At 34.1% G+C, this 14,118-nt stretch overlaps 1 protein-coding gene across 1 annotated transcript in view; it reads right to left on the bottom strand.

Moving 5' to 3' along the window:
- The window catches only part of LOC100749349 (putative fatty acyl-CoA reductase CG5065), a 20,544-nt gene extending 13,146 nt beyond the window's left edge, over nucleotides 1-7,398 (bottom strand). Inside the window, exon 1 of the mRNA XM_003486755.4 lies at nucleotides 7,235-7,398. The gene's annotated coding sequence lies outside the window, so the exon portion shown is untranslated. The remainder of the gene's footprint in view (nucleotides 1-7,234) is intronic.
- Nucleotides 7,399-14,118: the final 6,720 nt, after the last annotated feature.

The following is a 14,118-nucleotide window of genomic DNA, read 5'->3' as shown; positions in this document are numbered from 1 at the left end:
TTTTTTTTTTTTTTTTTTTTTTTTTTTTTTTTGTTTCAATTTCCAACGAGTCTCGATAAAGCAGAATAAGAAACAGACTTCTTTTTCTTTCACACATTAATTAACTCGTACGTATGCACAGAGCGACAGACAAGAGAAATTTCGCGACACATATACGGCTAATGGATTGTGCTCGCAAAATTTTCAAAATGCACCGCTAAAACCGTATAAATCTCTTGCGTCACTGTATGGTCTTCCGATTTGTAATGTAGATTCAATAAGAAGAATACGACCATTGTATGCGTTAGCGATGAACTTCGCCCGAGATAATTAGGACAAAAGTTGGTTAATTCCGATCAATCGCCGTTCTCGTTATACATATTTCATCACTCTTTCTTCGTTCGAGCGAAGAAATATTCTAACCGCACAAACATGGAAATGTCGTAAACATTCAATTTAAATCCAGAAAATTAGTAATTTTCAGGATCGGAGTATTAATTCGTATGAGACTACAGTTACGAATGACCTTGCTTCCGTGCATTATGATCAAATTTGATCACTTTTAATTATCAGACATTTTTACCGCAATAGTTTCTCCAGTCTGAAAATGCGTGACAAATATATCTTCGATACGCACAATTTTTTATCGTGAAAAAGTATTTATCCACCTGACGTCGATCGCAGCAACGAAAACACAGTAAAAGACAGAAGAAGAAAAGAAAAAGAGGACAAGAAATTTTTCCATGAAAAGTCATAAAAATCGAATTTTACGCGAAGAAGTCCAATGCAAAGATTGACGCTCATTCCCTAGACTTTACATAGGAGATCTTCCCAGAAGCGTATTTTTCTTCGCTTTTTTTTATTCAGAGGTGTTTATTACGATCGACTCGTCTGTAGGAATTTTTGACAAATTAGATGACGTTGTGCCACGACACGAACAGCAACTTCGATTGTTACGTATTCTACGTGATATAAGGATCAGAGTAAAAGAATTATAAATAAGAATAGTTATATACAGGGTGGTTGGTAATTGATGGATTCTACGCGAAAAAAGAAGTCGAAAATATAGAATAAAAATTTGAATTTTGACTTTGAATTTTCGCTCGGCACGCGTGCACTTTATCGCGTCTCGTTATAGCGGATCTCACTGTAGATCGTTGTCTCGATGGAAAAATAAAGAAAAAAATAAAAAAAGTTTTTATTTCTTTTTTCGCGTAGAATCACCCCCTTTCCGCTTGTACCACCAGTTACCAACCACCCTGTGTATAACAAACGTATATAGCAAGAACTGGACCGATCAGAGCGAGTCTGTCCACCAGGTTGAGACTTATGGATATTTTAATTTTTCTTTGCAGGATTATTTAATTGAATTAATTTGGATCGTCACGAATTTTGAGAAGCATACAGATCTTCGACAAAGTCGATTTCACACGGAGATACGAATATCGTAGAGATGACGCGAAAGATCATTAATAAGCATTTATCACAACGATAATTTGACTCACGATCGGATTCGTGTTTTTGCTCGATGTGATCTCAGTCTCTTGATTTTGATCGAATTATTTCTTATAAAACGCTTCGATATAATTCGCATACGAAAATCTGCATTCACTTAATTTTCATTCAAAATTACATTACGTTTCCTGCGTACAGCGTAAATTTATTTCGTCTAACATCAAAGATGAAAAATAACTCGATCTTCGTTTTTCCGTCTCGTATCCGAATAAAATATTCATTTTCTGCCGATTTCAAAATTATAAGTATTCATTCGACGTCGTTAATATAAAATATACAGGTGTTGAAACGCGTGCAAAGAACAGCTACGCTCTCTTCTAATCGGAAACTATCACGAGAAATCACTGTGAAAAATCACCGTGACCGAACGAACACGACCGAATAACTCGTGATTCTCGCAACTGCCAGTTCGTCATATCTCTAAACGCGATTACACGTGCCGCCGCTGAATGTCCTCATTTGTATCAATGTTTCATTCGTTGTGACGGCTTCGTACGAAAAGTATCGTTGCCAAGATACGGGAAACGAGTATCGCGATACTGTAACTCACGAGAATCGTCGCGTGAACTTCACGTTCCCTTCGCGTACGTACGTTCGTTGTATTCAGATACGCGTGTGAAACCCATCCTAAGCAAAAGTCGGACCAACTAGAATAGAAAGCGATAAAAATTTGTATCTTTCGTCGAGTTAATATCTGTTTGCGGAATTTTTTGATTTCGCGTGTTTGTTCGTTTCTCCAAGACTCATTAACATCTTTGTTCGAATGCCTGGCTTCATCGCGTTGTATTCGCGTTTTATCTCCGAATTTCTTCTTCGTTTCGTTATATCGGCTGATTTACAACCGCGTCTCTGTCTTGCCGGCAACTTGCTTCATATTCTATCGTTAATTTGCACTCTCTGCTAATAGGTTTGCTTGGCTAATAGGTTTAACTATTGCATAGTTGTTTGATCTTAAGAGTAAAATTCGCGTATATATGCTTAGAGGGGGCATTAGCAAGCGTAAATGATCGTTTTAAACGAAAGTTACGTACTTATGATGTGGTTTTCGAAGAAAAAATATTTGACGTGTATCTCTCTTTTTTTCCTGCTTCTTTCGCTTTTTCTCTCCCTCGCCTTTTTCTACGTGCTCGTATCTACGACGAAGGAGGAGGAAAACTGTGGTGAACGTTCAGAGGGAAACGTATTCCACGAAACACCTTGGAAATTATTTTTATATTCGTTGTTAGAGTTTCATGCTTCGCGTTTTGTGTTCGAATTTGTACGTTTTTGAAGTTTACACGCAGCGAAAACATAAATAGCAACGCATAGGGAATATGGAATATAAGAGGTGCGCTCTAAGTGAAGTTTAAGTTGCAGATTTTGAGTCTAAATGCAAATACGAACGATGTTAAGGAGCTTGGCGATTGGGAGACCATAACAGCGAACCAACGAGGAACGTAACCGAAAGCCCGTGCTAACTCGCAGCAGAAGGATTATGAACGAATAAACAATAAATAAGTAACAATATCTGAGCAACTATTAGTTTTAGAAAGATAGCTGAAACGTGCATGCTGCTTGTTTCTAATCAGGTAAATTTAACTAGATAAATAACGTCTTAAAAAATTATTTCGTTTAACAAAGTATAATGAAGACTAGCGTACATTGCTTCAAAAGCTATAACAAAGATTAGCATGTTGCTGCGAAATGTTCATCCGCTTTTCGTTTCTACCATCGTCACAAGGAATCTGAAAATGTACATATGAAAACTACAAAATATCGATCACAAGTATGTAAACATTACGCAGAGATCGCAATAGATTTTACAATAAATCGGAATAACATTTAAACAGCCATATTCAATGCGCATTATATGCTTAAAAATAGACTGAGTCGTACAGCATGCTAATCTTTTGTTTCAATATTTCTTTCAAATAAATACCTGCATGTAACTTCCTCGTAGATATTTTCAGATTAGTTACCGATGTTAGATGCCGATATAATCGTGACGAGCTTCAAAATATTCTATGTAACAGGTAGAATATTTTCTATGACCAGTGAGCAAATACCCTTCGCGAGACAGCGTATGAAGATCGTTAAGCATCGTTTAAAATTTTATTCCTGGTGACTCATCGATCTACGGATTTTCGAAATTTCTGTCCTCTTATTTTAAATAGCTGGACAGTGTACAAAATAATTTTTATCGTGTTATGCAATTAATCGATCAATTAACGGCGATGAGTCGACTCGCATAGATTAGATAAGGGTGATACGACCAATTTGACCGTGATTCATTTGGCTATTCTTCCGCGGCGGCTACACATACAATAGATCCGATTCGGGTTTAGAACGAGAACGGTATCAATGTCGTGGCCAATGACCCTCGTCAGTGAGAAAGAGGGAGCAAAAGAGAGAGGCTGACTCGGCGCGGCGCGGCGGCCAGACGTAGCTTCCTCGTTGCACGATGAAATTTCCTCTTTAACTAGCGATTAAACGATTCGAACCTCCGGTTGCGGGTTTAATTCGTGCGGATTCTTCTTATTCGGCTAAGTGCACCGAGCCTGTTCTATTTTAGGCTACACGATCACACGAGCATTGAAACAAAGAATGTTAACGCATTGTTAACGAGACACTTTCCTAGCAACTAACTAAACTATCCAACTAGCTAAGTAACTGGCGATACTTGGACAAAAAATGAATTCGTCCGTACTTGATATATTGCGATATTTTTAGAAAGGCGATTAGAGGAATAATCAAGAGGAATTTGTTTTATCTGCTAAATGTTATAATCGTTACTATGGTTTTTCTGAATGCATAAAAAGCCACGGTTTAGTAATAACTACTGATCTACAACTTATAACGCGAACAATTTCTGCTTCATATATATTTCTCTTTTTTTTATCAAGACGAATTTATTTATATCGACAGCTATAAAAAAAAATTAACGATTTCGTGAAGTTGTGCGCTTCATGATAAATGTTTTTCTTTTTTAAGTTGGCCGATTTTTATTCGGCAAGAGGTCAACATATAACTTCACTTCTGATTAGCGAAGTGAAGTATTATTTAAGAAGTAATTCGAACATAAACTATTTTTATTACGAATCCCTCTATCATTGTGTGTGCGTGTGTATGCGTACGAACATAGAACGTTACATTTGTGGATTCTCTTTTTACAAAGGATTAAATACGTTGCGATGTGATTGTATGTATCGCGTGGAAGACCAATTGGAATCATCCGCGGATAACGTAAGTTTTAATTAGGATGCTGGCTGATACGATCCGTCATTAAAGTATTAGCTAGTTACTTGAATTCAAGTCGCTGATTATTAAACAGCCTGGCCTCAATGCGTGTTCATAGAAGTCAAGTTACTTGACTCGACATAATCTAACTGCAAGTGGGTATCCAATGGAAAATGAATTTCTAACATGCCGTATGGCTAAAATTGACTTAATTTGAGGAATCAATGCCAAGAAACACGAAGCTATAAATAGCACCTTACGTTGTCTAATAACTATAACTATTGTTTCTGTTCGAGTCAAAGAATAGAACTTGAAAGAACTTCAACTTTACTTGCCAGAATTTCGAGAGAATTTGTGTGGTTTCATATTAGTAGTTTAATGATCGAGACGTTGAGACGGTCAGAGGACAGCTCAAAATGTGTTTCAATTACCCTCGAAACCTTCGAGTTAAGGTCATTGCCAGTCTAGCTTTGATCTTTATTAATTGGCGTTGAACGATGCGTCTCTCTCTCTCTCTCCTTCTCTCTCTCTCTCTCTCTCTCTCTCTCTCTCTCTCTCTCTCTCTCTCTCTCTCTCTCTCTCTCTCTCTCTCTCTCTCTCTCTCTCTCTCTCTCTCTCTCTCTCTCTCTCTCTCTCTCTCTCTCTCTCTCTCTCTCTCTCTCTCTCTCTCTCTCTCTCTCTCTCTCTCTCTCTCTCTCTCTCTCTCTCTCTCTCTCTCTCTCTCTCTCTCTCTCTCTCTCTCTCTCTCTCTCTCTCTCTCTCTCTCTCTCTCTCTCTCTCTCTCTCTCTCTCTCTCTCTCTCTCTCTCTCTCTCTCTCTCTCTCTCTCTCTCTCTCTCTCTCTCTCTCTCTCTCTCTCTCTCTCTCTCTCTCTCTCTCTCTCTCTCTCTCTCTCTCTCTCTCTCTCTCTCTCTCTCTCTCTCTCTCTCTCTCTCTCTCTCTCTCTCTCTCTCTCTCTCTCTCTCTCATGTGGGTAGTGTCCATGGACTTAACAACAAAGTTGACAAAGAGGGTAATCACTCTGAAGAAGAGCAATGTGACAGAGTATAAAGGCAAAGAAGCATTAAGTCATTTTGTCGTGCTAATTCTTAACTACTCGAACTGAACTTTTCAAAGAAATGTAATTAATCACTCCACGCGTGTCTCATGGATACAAAGAACACGAATTTATAATAATACGATGATAATTCTACTTAGAAAACAGCAGAGGCTGTCTAATTTCTAACAGTAATATTGAATTTCATAAACCTAAAACTCAATTTCTTCAGTTTACAAACAAGAGGAGGTAGAACAGTTAAGAGCTAGAGCGATGATTTGTTTATTATCAAAGTTGGGCATTATTCGAATTGTTTCGTATAAACATTTATCTGAGATAATTAGTCGAATAAGTGTTTACATTAATCCAACATTTTATTCGCATAATGGTTACCTGTGCCTCGTAACAGATTGTTTTCACTCGACTAATGACTTTAGAATCGTTCGAGTAACAATACGAATAATTATTCATTTATTTCCACTTGATTCTGTGCAAGTTTATTAATACGATTTTGGACTATTATATTACTTTACCGAGCAATAGTAAACTTTGTATATAATAATAAACTGTAATCGGAAGTTTCATTCTTTCACAACAATTTCTTCCCACGAAGAAATTATGTTCTCGACTGTGGGAATAGATGAGAGTTAAGAGATAACTAAATCTGATGCGAAAGAGATGAATGTGGCGGTAAATTATAATTCAGTTCAATGATTCTCACTAGAAACGGCGCTTTTATGCAGATGACTTTCTCTGCTAAACTTCTGATTCTTTTACACGCGGTACTATGATTTTCTCTGCTGCAACCCATACACTTCTTACTTTATACCTCAGAAGCCGATATTTTCACGAATCTTCGCTAATATTAAATATTAAAAAAACACTGTTTTATATAACTGTATAACACGAATAAAATTATTTAAAAGATTGCATCTGGAATATCAAGCGAAGAATCTTTCTGAAAATTTCTGCGCGCCTCTAATCATTCATGCATCACTAGATCGCGAAAGTTTACCCACTTGTGGAAAATCTAAAACCTGCAAATTGTTCGTTTTCGTTGCTCGGCGGTAAAATAAAACGCGTATTACTTGTCGTTATACACATTAGAAAAGAAACTTTTGGCTCGATTCTAATCTATCTATTAGTTCTAGTACATCATCCGCCTCATAGAAAGTCCTACGAAATTTATCAAACGATCTTATCTTCGCGGTACCGTGAAAGTGAACAAGCTAATCGTACACAAAAATGGAACATTATTTTTATCTATTACTATTGCAAAGAAAAAAAAAAAAAAGAAAGAAAGTGGAAAGGAGAAAGAAGCAACAAGAAATGTAGCCACGATATAAGATGCAATATCAAAATGAAGATACCGCTAAGTAGAATTACAAAACCATATACAGCCACAGGATACATCACGATTCCACAACCTTACTTCTTACACGAATGTACATACGAATGTAGTCCATAGGATAAAATGATAAAAACTCACCGAACTGATTTGAAAGATCGACAAATTGGAAAAGAACGATATACAGATACGTTGACTTGAATGATGGAACACGAATCCCTATAATCCCGTACGGCGACCACAATGGTCGACGTGAGCTGCAATGCGTGTCGAGGATTACTAAGGGACCGAAATGTGGGCCAGCTACTTTAAAGACGAGTCAACTAACGAAAGGTGAACTGAGCGTACCTGGGACCAATCAGAGTAGCTTGTACCTGACTCTGTTTGAGTCAGTGAAAGACAACTTCTCCCCACTTATCTACCTATTAATGCATCTATACAATACATCACGCGTGGTGTATGTGTGCATGCACACACACCTACATGCGCACGCGCAAAGACACAAATATTGGAATTAGGAATCACTTTTCACGGTCCTCGCTCAATGTCAACAATTCACTCCCACAAAATATTATCGTTAACCCTTACGGAATATTATTTTGCTGCAGAATGTGAATGGGACCGTAGTAATTAGTATCTCTGATCACTTCTTGCAGCGATTATCTTGTTTGCGAGATTAAAGAAATATTTTTCAAGTTAAGAAGACACTGGTTCGATTAGAAATTATGATCATTGATAAAAGCGAGGAATCAATGGCAAAGATAAATGAATTTCAGTTTAATCCTTGTGATGCTAAATGCGATATAATTCGTTTGTAACAGAAATCTAATTATACGTGAAAAAAGATACGAAACCTCTTGATAAGCAGATTATTAGCGGAATTACGAGTTAACTCGTCTTCTATGGTTAAGTGCGTAATTATTTCTCTACTTTCTATCGCTGCTGTATGCGAGGACTACAGATGAAGAATACGATAAGTTACATTTTGCTAGGTTTTTTTTTTATAGAGGAACAATCTTGAAATTCAATAGAATGTCGATCAATTTCATGTTATCAAAATTTATTTGTTCTCGAAATATATGTTCTTTCTCCTTCCTCGAAATTTTCGAAATATCGTTCTTCGTTATATCAACGTTATTAATTTGTATCATCGACTTCGATAAAACATCATTTACTTATCAACTGCGTTACGTATTAAATCTTCGAATCTAATAAATTTTTTTCGCTTAATCACAGGTTGGTAATAAAATCAGAAAATCAACAAAAAGATACATATTCATCGTGTTTTCCTCCTGTGATCTTTATACCTTGATCTTACATCCTGTGATCGTTGGTAATTCTTTCAACGAAGGAAAGTAAATTTCAGTGGCACGTAGATTAAACTCGCGTACCGGAATAAATGGCTGTGTACACAGGTCAGTAAAAACTACCATCTGAAATCTATCGTATTTAAGGGGCCTAGTCAGACGACTACACTTTCTTTTTTTTTATACCTTATTTTTTACTAGTTTTTTAATAGTCGCCGTATGTTTTTTTAAAACATCGATCGAACCAGTTGAACATTCTCTATCAAAAAAGCATTAACCTATTTATAACGGAAAGCCATTAGTTCAGCAGATATCTCAATTGTAATTTGCCCAGACAAATTAATTCTAATCAAAATTAAATTACAATACACACAAATGTTACCTGTTTAGCTTTCGATAATAATAATAATAATCATCGCCTTGATTATTCGATAATCCTACCAAATTACTGTACATATGTAATATGTACTAAATATGTAATAAATAATAAGGAATAGAACAATAGTAATAACAATGAATTCGCTAGAGTTCGTGACGTGTATGCTAATGTTAACCTAAGTGTTATCGAAGTATCACCGAAGCACAGATTAGAATCTGACTACATGTTTATTAATTCGATGGTTAATTCATCGTACCTATGCTAATTAGTTACTTGAAGCATTATCAAGACATAGGCTACGACTTGACTAAATGTTCGCTAATTTGATGGTAATCGTTTAATTATGCGCTACCGTGTATAAGATCGATACATTTAAAATCAGCAAACGTAGATAGCTTTCCTTACAGGCAATTTTCATCTACGCCTATCCCTTCATCTCACGTGGTAAATAATCCCTCAGTGTACGGGCACTTGTCATTCTTATGCGCTCAGAAGATATATAGCACAAATATTCATAATGAAACTGAAGTTATACTTCCGAATATTTCGAGCGACAAGGATAGTGAATTAGATGCGAATTAAAAAGAAAAAGTTGATCCTTTGGATCGACACAGGCAACAAATCAAGTTTATTTTTGTTTTCTTTAATTTTAATTATTATTATTATTCTTTTTCTTCTCTTCTTTTTTTCTGTTTCTTTGCAAAAATTTATAAAACAAATATTTTTAGAACAAAGTTATCAAACGCTGAAAAGGAGACACACATATACTGTTGATCGACCTTAAGAGAAGCATGCGATTCTCTGGAGGAAATTACACATAACAGAGTACAGTAAGAACACAAATCACTTATACTAAAACGCAAATATTCGAACAAAATTCGATAATAACGAACGCACACGAAAAGATAAAAATAAGGAGGATTACTAGCGGCAGACAGTCTAAGTCCAATTCTCTTTTCATCATCTACGATATCATAGAATTTTTCAAACATAAGGAAGCATAAGAAGATAGAGGAAAAAACGAAGCTACTCTTATTCGCAGATGATATGGTAATAAGGAACGATCCAATAGGAATACAAGAAAAGGTAAATACATTACACGACTATTGTGCAGAAATATTTGTACAACTTATATCAGCTATTTTCTCCACTACGTATTTTTTCTTCGTACTGGCACATCCTATTTTTACAGATTTTCTCCTCTGACAGAGAACGCATGAGACGAATAACCCGCGTAAATCGAGGCACGGGTATACTTGCAAGTATCACTTTCTTATTTCGATTAATTGATATTAATGATCAAATTCCATCAATGTCTACTAACCGTATACGATAGCCTGGGATAAAAACAGAGGAAAAAATTATATCAAAGGGTTTCGTTCGTAATATATTTAATATACATTTGCAATAATCTGGAAGTACCCAAATATTATTATGCACGGTAGCGTGTGATCGACACAAGTCAAAAGAAATTGCGGACACTTCGTATTCAGACAAAGTTTACGTTCTTACAAAATTGTGCAATCGATACATATAGGGTGGGTTACATGTTGAAATCGTTTTGTAATGTCTGCCATTGTGCTCGATACCTTGATCCCTTTTCACCCCGGCCATAATACGCAGAGAGTTAGTCATGAGTGAAAATATGATCGATGGAAACAATTTGTATATTTATTGTAAATGATCGATCGCCATCGATATACATAATAAGTAAGCTTTCTGTCATAGAATGAATCGCGTACTTGGTCTCGAATTAAAAAGCAAATATCATCATCACTTCGATGAAGTAATGACTTTCTTCGTTTCCTAATTACTAATCTATTTTCTCTTTTTTTTCGCGATAAGATTACATAAATTCTGCTCATAATGACGTCTATGGTATGATATGAACCTAATCGCAATCTAACCATGGATGAAATAAGCGATATACAAACTGTTTCTTCCTGCGACATTTCTTTTTTGTTGCAACACAATTATTTGGCAATCTGTTAATCAATTCTAAAATAAAAATATCTACTAATAAATTAACACTACATTACGCACAGTGATTTTGCAAGAAAATTTCTTATATCATCGTAAGGCTATACATAATTCGGTTACTTCGATAAAACTGTTGCAGTGACAAAATATTGAAAATATTCAGTGATAAACTATTTGTACGATCAAAGTTCTCTGGCTGCATCAAGTGCAATATCATTTCATTTTGTGTTTTACATTCACCGCGATACAGATTAGTAATAGTATTAAATTAAATAAAAATTTCCATTATTAAGCAATCTAACTTTATAAAAAATATAGGATATTTATAGCGAAGTGATATAATTGTATTATAGTTATGCGTTTATAGCACAGTTAAATAATATTCGGGAACGTACAATATTGAAAGTTAGCAACTTATGAGAGGCACTGCAAGCCATTAATCATAAATTTACATTGACAACTTTGCAACTTTGATTCTATAATGATTACAGCTCTTGCATATCGATTGCACAATTTTCACCACTTCCACATTGTATATATATATATATATATATACTGATCATATGCATTTTACGACAACACTTGCGATAATATTATTTTTCCATGCAACTAGATTTCTTTTTTAGCACCACTTTTTATATAATTGAGATCTTGTATTCGTTTTTCTTTTTTTTATCGTTAGAACTCGATATCGCTTGGTGACTTGCGGTTTGAGAGTTAAAAGTACAAAATATCAGTCCGTCTATGAAGGAACGTCATTGCTACGCGCAAATATCCTGCACGTTTAATTACGTACAAAACTTCGGATTTCATGTTCAGGATTTATATTTTTATTTCTTTCCTTGATTACTTTATTTTACTTGTCAACCTACCGGTAAAAATAATCATCTTTGCTGCTACGTCTTTTGGTGCCTGGTGTCTCGAACAATCTCGACTACATCTCTTTTCCTTCCTTTTCCTTTTTTTTTTTTTTTTTTTTTATGTGAGCTATTGAGCGGTCTGACTAACCTGAATAGGACTTTAAGTATGCAACGTTATTTTCTGTCGTTTTTGAACTCGTTTTCTATCGCTTTTTCAAATTCGATTAAAATATATTAAAATATGCATTTAACTAAACAGAAGACAATGTTCATTTTGGCAAAGATATCTGTACGTGTTTCAATAATTGTGAAAAAAGAACATCTGAAATCCGTCGTTTTGCCGGCTTTTCCCTTTCACTTATTATTTTTCCACGTACTTTTCATTTTATACGTTACACGAAATTCATCCAACAATGGATGCATTAAAATTAGAAGAGTTACATATCCTCGTTTTAAGATAAGAGCCGAAAATCTCATTCTGAGATTAGAAAAGGAAATTTTACTCAGCCTCTATCGAAGACCATAATAAAGTGCTGTGCATAATTATGATAGTGTCATCGTTTCAATCGAAACAGTTGTTCGATCATTTGGAATTTAAATGATATTAAGAAATGATCATAAACGAGCCAAGAGGTATACGAGATCCAAGGAAAAAAATTAATTCGAGGTAAATTATACCTTTCGTTCTAGAACACGATAGTTCATCGATCATTTGGAACTTGTTTCCTTAAAAATAAAGTAAACCTCGAAATAGAAACCTGTCCTAGACACAAGTGAAATGATTTCGCATTTAATCTTCGCCTTTTAATTTCGTCACTTCATATATTTTTTCGACAAGTTCGTTGATCTACTTCAAAATGCAAAGTCGTGAACATTATATCACTTTTGAAGAAGATCGATTCCTTTTACTTTCACTAAAGATATGAGTAATACTGTTGGGAATTCTTAAGAAGAGCTAAGATACGTTCAGAAGATACAGGAACCATTAGAATCACGCTTATGTGACGATTAAATTAAAAAATTACATTAAATTACATATAGGTGACGGCAGCCGACAACAAATGGCAGAGCCACAATCACGTGTACGTTTTTTTTTTCTTTTTTTTTTTTTATTTGGATGAATTTTACAATCAATTCTCATTGAGAATTATAAGTAAATTTTTCTGGCGTGGTGCTATGTCGTGTTTAATAAGTGTTTATCGTGTGTCTGATTCTAGTTGAATCTAGTGCTTAAATCTAAAGGATAATGTGTGTTTAGCCTACAGATCCGATCCGATGTGTCAAGAAATTGAGTAACTAGTGGGTTTTACGTGTACGTAACGTTTACGTAAACGTCGAAGAGTCGAGTTTGGAAATTGTAAAATAAAGGAATCGTTATGCATAGATTATTAGGCGATATAATGTACGGAATGCATGTACGTGAAACTCTGTGAACCACCCAGAGTAAAATACTCGTTATAATAATTAATACAGCAAACGAATTTCCACCGGAGTACTATTCCTCTAATTGTTCCCATAACGATATAAATTTTATACATAGACAAAGATTTTTTATAAATAGATCCTATAATAGAAGTCTTTCTGTTTGCTGAAACACGAGTGTGGCCGACAAGTACAACAAAGTTAATAAATTCGTGTTTTCGTTTCCTGACATTCACCGATCTGATGATATATAGTATACACGTGCTTCTCATTTGAAAACAAGCGAGATTACATCTGAAACGGACCAAATTCCGCAGGATGTTATGAAAGACCAATTAACGTTCCTACCATATGCATATGTACTTCTATGACCCACAAAAATTTTTCTAGTAAAAGTGTACGCACACGAATATGTGTGGCTGCGTACAAGTCGTAATTTTTCCTTTCTATTTCGACCTGTGCGGTGTTCTATGGTATTCAGCTCAAGGTACAATATACAACACAGGAACATAGATAGTTCCGATGAGATTAATTGCCTATTATGCCAATAATGTCTTAATTTATAGACTCGTTTAATCTTTTTCAGCGTCCCATATTTACAAGTTTATATAATATATATATATATATATATATATATATATATATATATATATATATATATATATATATATATATATATATATATATATATATATATATATATATATATATATATATATATATATATATATATATATATATATATATATATATATATATATATATATATATATATATATATATATATATATATATATATATATATATATATATATATATATATATATATATATATATATATATATATATATATATATATATATATATATATATATATATATATATATATATATATATATATATATATATATATATATATATATATATATATATATATATATATATATATATATATATATATATATATATATATATATATATATATATATATATATATATATATATATATATATATATATATATATATATATATATATATATATATATATATATATATATATATATATATATATATAT

This window comes from Bombus impatiens, unplaced genomic scaffold (genome assembly GCF_000188095.3).
Source record: "Bombus impatiens unplaced genomic scaffold, BIMP_2.2 scf_0133, whole genome shotgun sequence".
NCBI lineage: Eukaryota > Metazoa > Arthropoda > Insecta > Hymenoptera > Apidae > Bombus > Bombus impatiens.
Note: the sequence above shows the minus strand (reverse complement) of the source record. Positions and strands in the feature narration are given on the sequence as shown.